This window comes from Octodon degus, unplaced genomic scaffold (assembly GCF_000260255.1).
Source record: "Octodon degus isolate 3935 unplaced genomic scaffold, OctDeg1.0 scaffold00097, whole genome shotgun sequence".
NCBI lineage: Eukaryota > Metazoa > Chordata > Mammalia > Rodentia > Octodontidae > Octodon > Octodon degus.
In genome coordinates, this window is record NW_004524673.1 from 990740 (window position 1) to 997866 (window position 7127).

The 7127-nt window shown below is 34.3% G+C and overlaps 1 pseudogene; it reads left to right on the plus strand.

The window, feature by feature from the left end:
• The first annotated feature begins 792 nt into the window (after nucleotides 1–792).
• Nucleotides 793–7127, plus strand: part of LOC101583023 — a 124103-nt pseudogene continuing 117768 nt past the window's right edge.

The following is a 7127-nucleotide window of genomic DNA, read 5'->3' on the forward strand; positions in this document are numbered from 1 at the left end:
TTCATACTGGTACACATAATTTAATTTAATATAACTTCTTGCCAGAAAACTGCATAATCTGCTTTATCAGTCTTGTATAACTCATTTTAACAGATGGAAAATGTGGCCAAATGCAATTCATATTTCCTTGGTTAAAAATGTCTGTTAACAGCTCATTACATTTCTTTCCAACTTTACACATCACAGCTACATCCAATTTGTGGAAAATACATTTTTATCAAAATTTCTACTGAATGTTTTACATTTGTCTAAAGCTGTAGCTGTTATATTTAATTAGGCAGAACTTTTATTGAAAGAGCTGGAGCTTAAAATCAATTTATTCTGCTAATTTAAACCTTGACCTCTTGCTTATAAAGCCAAAGACGAAAACTTCTGTATCTTATTTTATAGCCTTGTAGTTGTCATGTTAAATATTAATAGTATGAGTTGTTGTGGTTCTTAATGCTAAATGCACTTCTAATTGGTTATAATTAATCAAATTTTCATGATAATGGAAGAAATTTTCCAATAATGCAACCTTTTCTTTTAAATTATTAAAACTGTGATTTTACTTAAGAATATAAAAATTATTGTACCTTTTTCCAATGGATAAGCCCTGGTTGGCTAAATGCTTATTATGAAGCTTGAGGAAAATAATGAAAGGCCTTGTTTGTGGTGCATAGGAAGCCACACAGATATTTTATCGACATTACCGACACTCTTAGTAATATTAGTAGAAGTAGTATGAGATCTTTCAGTCCTCTTCAGTTCCTGGTATGGCACCGAATGCTCTTTACCCACTGTATCCGACAGATGTGGCTTCACCATCATGACTTAGAGGAAGAGCTCTTCTTAACATCCAGCTACACTCTACATTCCGGACAGGCCTACCTCCCCACTTATCCTTCATTCATGCAGTTCTTCATGCCCACACATGTATATGTCACTCCCAACACAAGCTACTTCACAGACATTGGTAAGTCCCCAACCGTTCCTCTGACTGTGTGGTCACAAGGAGTCCATTGTCTAAGATTCCTTAAAACTCACCTCTTTGTTTTCATCTTCCTTTCCTAAGGACTACATAGCACTACTCATATAAATATTTCCAGGGGTGTTAATTTTGATTTTACCATATAAATTTACCTAGAGATAGGAGAGAGGTATATCTTGTTCTTCTTGCCAATCCAACATTAGCTTCTTTTTCTGTCTCAAAAGCCTCAGATCTTTTAAAGCTTTGTGTATAGCTTCTGCGATGTTCTAACGTTTCACAATTAAATGTTTCACAATGATCTTGTCTTTTCATGACTACTTCCCCCACAAGAGGATACTTCCCGTTGTGACCATCTAGGTTATTGTTTCTTAAACATCATGATTTTTTTTTTACTTGAAACTGAAAAATTTCGCAATTGAAATATCTCCTCTTGAATTTTACCACCACATTTTATTTTCTTCACATGAAATACTTAGTGGTTTACAGTTTGCCTGAAGCAGGGAGCAGTTGACAATATCTGGAGATGTTTTTTTGTTTGTTTGTCCAAACTGTGAGTTGAGACATTACAAGCACCTACTGAGTTAAAGCCTAAGCATACTCCTAAACATTTAATAAGACTCAAGACAGCTGCCTACAATAAAATTAATCTGCAAGACTCTCCACAGTGGTATATCAGAGAAACAGTGGCACAAAATGAATATTTCAAAACCTTTTGCATTTTTCTCAAAAATTTCTAAAGTCATAATTTCTCTCAGAAGAAAATAAAAAGTAAAACATTTTATAAGATTATAATCCAGCCATTTCTCTGATCTTTTCTCATATTCACGTAAAGCCCACTGGGACTCAGCCTTTACATCTACTATTCCCCTGTCTCAGGGGAGGGGCGGGTGTGCCTTCACATCTCAGATTCACCACTTTGGGCAATTTTGACATTTGTTCAACTGTTTTCTCAAAAACTCTTCATCCTCACAACTATCATTTTTGGCAACTAAATGGAAAAAATGAATAAAAAGTATTTTTGAGACTGAGCAAACACTATTTAGCTTAATAATTCAGGAGATACAAAAATAATTATTTGGCTTTATACTCAGAAAATATAAGACAACCACATAGTAAATAAAATACATTTTAAAAATGATATAATTTCTAAATATGTCTATGTCAGGATATAAATATTTAAACATTCAGAGAAACCAGATTTAGGCCTTTATCAAAATGTCAAAAGTAGGCACAGTTGAGGCAGCAAAATCATTTAGAACTGGTTAATTTAATGGTTATCTTCTTAAATGCCTCCATTTTTGAAAACAGTCAATTCAGAGAAATTTCTCAAAATTTCTCATATTGCTTCAATTCAGTTCCCAGATTAGCTCACATGTTCACTTAGTCGCATCAGAAATTCTTTTCCTAAGAGACAAATTTGCATGAGTAAAGAATGTTAATGAGACTTGTACTTAATCCTAGTATCAACTTGACCATTCTTCTATAATTTTCTTATTTCTAGGTAGATTTCTTTATGTTTTCTTATCAGTTGTTATAGCCAAACGACTCAGGTTTGTCAAGTGGTACAAATAGAAATATAAGCAGAAATTAATTTGAAATATTTACAAATATCCTTTTAAAGGCAAATGGTATTTTTATTCATATTAGATAGACTTTTTTGCTCACATGTGAATATAGTTCCTGTATTGAAGTAACCACTTCAAACAATGAGTTGCTGTCATGGTTTGTTTCTAGTTGTCCCCCAAAGCCTAATGGAGTCATGGGGTGGGGACTTCTAGAGTTTGAGATTAACCCATAATCCACTGGGATTATGATTGTGAGTACTTCCCCCAGTCTGGGGTGGATTGCCTGAATGTAATTTAAGAGAAAGACTTCCTCTCTGTAGCTATAGTTGGTGCTACTCCTCCATTTTTGTTCTTGCTCTTTTCTGCTGCTGCGAAAGGTTGCGCTCTGCTATGTGCCACTCTGCCTTGGAGCCAGCTGAGTGTGGACTGAAATCTCTAGCAACTGTGATCTAAATAAACCTTTCCTTCCTTCATTTTGGCTGTCAGGTATTTGTCCCAGGAATGAAAGAAGAGTAACTGAGACAGTCTCTTTGTCATAGAGATATACAACTAACTACTGTTCATGGGCCAGCAAGATATCTTATCTTGGCCTAAGTCCTGCTTAGGCAAGTGCAGGGACCATGGTTCTATCCCTGGCACCTCAGGCCACGTTAGCCCCTCCTTGGGTATACTGAGCCAGCCACCTGAGACCAGGAGTGATGGCCCACACCTAAAATTACAGTGCTGTGGAGGCTGAAAACAGGACAATCACTATGAGTCTGGGCTATGTAGTGAGACCCTGTAACCCAAATACATAAAAATTCCTAACTCCTGCTCAGATCTACCACACATAGAGAGTGATGCTAACTTGCATATATGATATAATGAAACACCACATTAATGCAGAACTATGACACAATGGAGTACCCTGCTACCTTTAGGCTGCTTGTTTGTAGCCTTTTAGATGAGAATGATTATACTTTTCCAAACCATTAAATTGTTGATTCCATATCAATTTCAAGAAAACCTACCACTCATGAAAGGGAAAGAATGGAAGTTACTCACAAAAGCCTGCAAGCAGATGTGATGTCATATTGTCTAAAATACAATTAATGGTTCCAAAAAATTTTTGTATTTTTCTCATCTACACTTATACTTCAAAATTTTAGAATTATTACATTACTAAAAAGGAAAGTATAGACACATCATCAATATTTCATAGTAAACTGTGAAGTAATAAATTTATGAATAAAATTAAAAGAATAATGGACAATTCTAAGGTTTACCTTGAGATTTTAAAGAGGAGAAGGCAAAAAGACAGGACCAAAAATTATCTTTTGGAGTCTTGATAACCGGGGAGTGATAGTATTTGAAAACAAAAGAAAAGATAGATAAATAAGATTTATACATTAATAAGTCTCAGTCCTATTTTAATGACAATCTTAATTTTTGCAACATTTGCAGAATGTCAGAGTCCTTGAAAAAGTAGCAAAAATTAAAGATTTAGATGTAATCTTAAACATTTTCAACATATTATACATCTAAAAATGACTCTTCAATGTAATAAATCACAAATGCACAATTTGCAGCAAATAAGAGTAAGAAAGATAATTAGAACTTAAGCCTAACTAACACTTGGGTGATAAAGTTTGGCTAATTGTGGCCTGTATGCTCAAGTTTGAGGTATAAACAGAAATTGAATCTGACCTTATAACTAAGCAAGCAAGTCCCAGCACATTAAAGTCCTCAAACTTCAGCCACTTTTAGGTCATCAGTGGAGTAAATCCTTTGCATACATGGGAAAGTACAACCACAGCCAGTTAGTTAATTTCTGGATTTCACTTCTTTATTTTTGCCTTTAGATATTACCTGTGTGTGTGGTGATGAGTAGTATATCATGAAATAACTTCGGGGTAGCAAGCTACCAAGGTATGGGAACTTATTTTTGCTTGAGTAAACTTCTAATTTATCTCAGATTTTTCTTTAAAAATGTGTGTTGAATATTTTGTCACTGCACCACTCTCAGATGCATACTCTTTGTTACTAATCTCATTGTTGAGACAAAACTTGATACCCAAAGCTAAGGAGGAAAGATTCATTTAGTTCAGCTTGTGGGAATTTCAGTTGAGAATTGGTTGGCCCCAAGGCATGATGGAACTTGGCAGAGTGGCAGCCATTCATGGGAGAGATGACAGCAAGCAAGAAAGCAAAGGGGAGACAAGGTTCTTTCTGTCCTTATATTGTATGCAAGCTAACCACTGTAGCATGGATGTAGCACACATACTGTTAACCCAACTTGCCAAACGAATAAGTAGACTTATATGCTAATTACAGACCCTTTATTCCAGCATCACATACTCTAGATTGGCCACATCAGAAAAGTTCATATTATGGAATGAAACATTGAAGGGACATTTAGTTACAAACCATAACATATAGCAACTGTTTCCAAAAGGTTAAAAGCTATGTATGAAAACATAGACTTTAAGAAAACTTTTGTTTTGAAAATTTTTTAAACGATTGCTATTATGGAAGGTTAAAAAATGGACCATTTCAACAATTATACAGTATAATTTTAACCAATTATACAGTTGAATTACTGTATAGTTCAACACAGGGTATTTTAAAATAACTTGTCCTTTATTATTAAAATAAACATTAATTAAGTAGGACATACAACTGCTATACTAAATTAAGTTATAACATTTGAGTCAATCACATTTATTTCTCATACTTCAAAAATTAACATAGTATTTGCAATATTCTGTCTTGTATTGTATAGCAGAAGCAAAAAGTAAAGCATTCATAAATATCTTAACTTTCAGGAAACATATGTTCCCTAGAAATTAGCAAAAAGACCAGAAATTAATAAATGTTTTCAAAATGTTTGTTCCATAAGAATAGACTATTTCTGATAGTATGATTTTCAGGTAGCATTTTAAGGGCAGGTTAGAACTGGTTGTAAGATGACGAACAGAAGTAAATAAGAGAATATCTGATAATCTGCATTGATTGACATAAAAAGCATATAGACTTGAATAAAAGAGGAAACTGTGTTTAATTTGATAGAGAACAGTCATCAGGACTTTATACATCAGTCAGTAGGGGCCCTACATATTTTGTAGCAGCAAAGTAATTTTAAAATATTGTTCTTTGGAAAGTAAAACCTAACAGCCTTGAGATGAACTCAGCAGAACTTGGTAAAAGATATAAATATAAAAGACATTAATATTTTATTTATTGACAAATGTTTGATTTAACTGGAACATCTTTTAATAACAGCTGAACTAGCATTCAATTTTCTTACATTTCTAACAAAATATGTACCAGTTGGAGGACCAACTTTTTATTCAGGTATAGGATATACAGCTTTGCAATTTAAAAAGTGTTTACCAGGTCAGCAAGATAGTTCAACAGACTAAGTGCCTGCTTAGCAAGCACAGGGACTGGGGTTCCCCAGCACCACAGCCCTGCCCACAGGTGCACTGAGCCAGCCACCAAGACCTGGTGTGGTAGCGCAGGCCTGTAATCCCAATGCCGGGGAGGCTGAAGAAAGGAAGATCACTATGAGTCCAAGCTGCATAGTGAGACACTGTACCAAATACTTTTTTTAAACAAAAGCAGAAAAAAACCTAAAAAGTATTTACTACATTTTTTCAATCTATTCCAAATTTAATTTAACAAAAGTCTGTAAAATACACACTATTTTGTCCATATATTAATATTATAAACTGTCAATATGATAAACTCTGAGAGCATTGCAAAATTTCATGCTTTTATGTGTTGATCAAAGTCCACTAGGTTTTTCCAAGAAGCATGTTAATGAGAAACACAATGAAAATTTGCTTTGTTAGTATTTGGAGTGTTGTTGCCAGTCTCTTCAGCCCTCTGCTTCATGTTACCAGAACTTGCCTCTTGACCTTACTCTCTCAGAAGAGTCTGTCTCCACATACATACGCCTCACTGCTACTCGACATTTCCCCCTGCTTATCTCTGACTTCTTGCTTCTCTCCCTTTACCTCTAGACCCTTCCCCTGGCAAGGCTCCTATGAGAGTTGACCGAATGCTCCCAAGGTTTTGTTTTTTTTTTTGTTTTTTTTTTCAGTCTTCAAATACTCTTATTTCATTGTATATGCTCGGCAATGAGCTGTTTTCTCACAATAATTCAGGCAAGTGCTGTAATTTATTCAGCCTGGGTTACTAATTTACAACATCACCAATGAGATCTACCCAGAGTAATAGCTGTTTTAATCACTAAATCTAAAAAGATAAGGTAGCGTCTTCAGATCACAGTGTGTATACTCTTAAGTGTGAAAGCAAGTATAGCGAATTATTAACATATAACCAAATATCTTAAAGAAAATGCCAAATGATAGGTACATTCAAAGTTTAAGGAATTTCAATATATAAATAGTTGTGAAGAAATCTATTATTCTATTTTATATTAGATGCCTTTTTTGGACCATGAAGCATGAAAAAACCAAGGCAAACAAATCTAATTATTCATAACTCATTATCCAAAGAAGATGAGATCTTGTACAGTTACAACTCATAGCAACACCACACTTGTAACTCTGTAATTTTATTGACCATGTTTTAAATGTATGTATTAT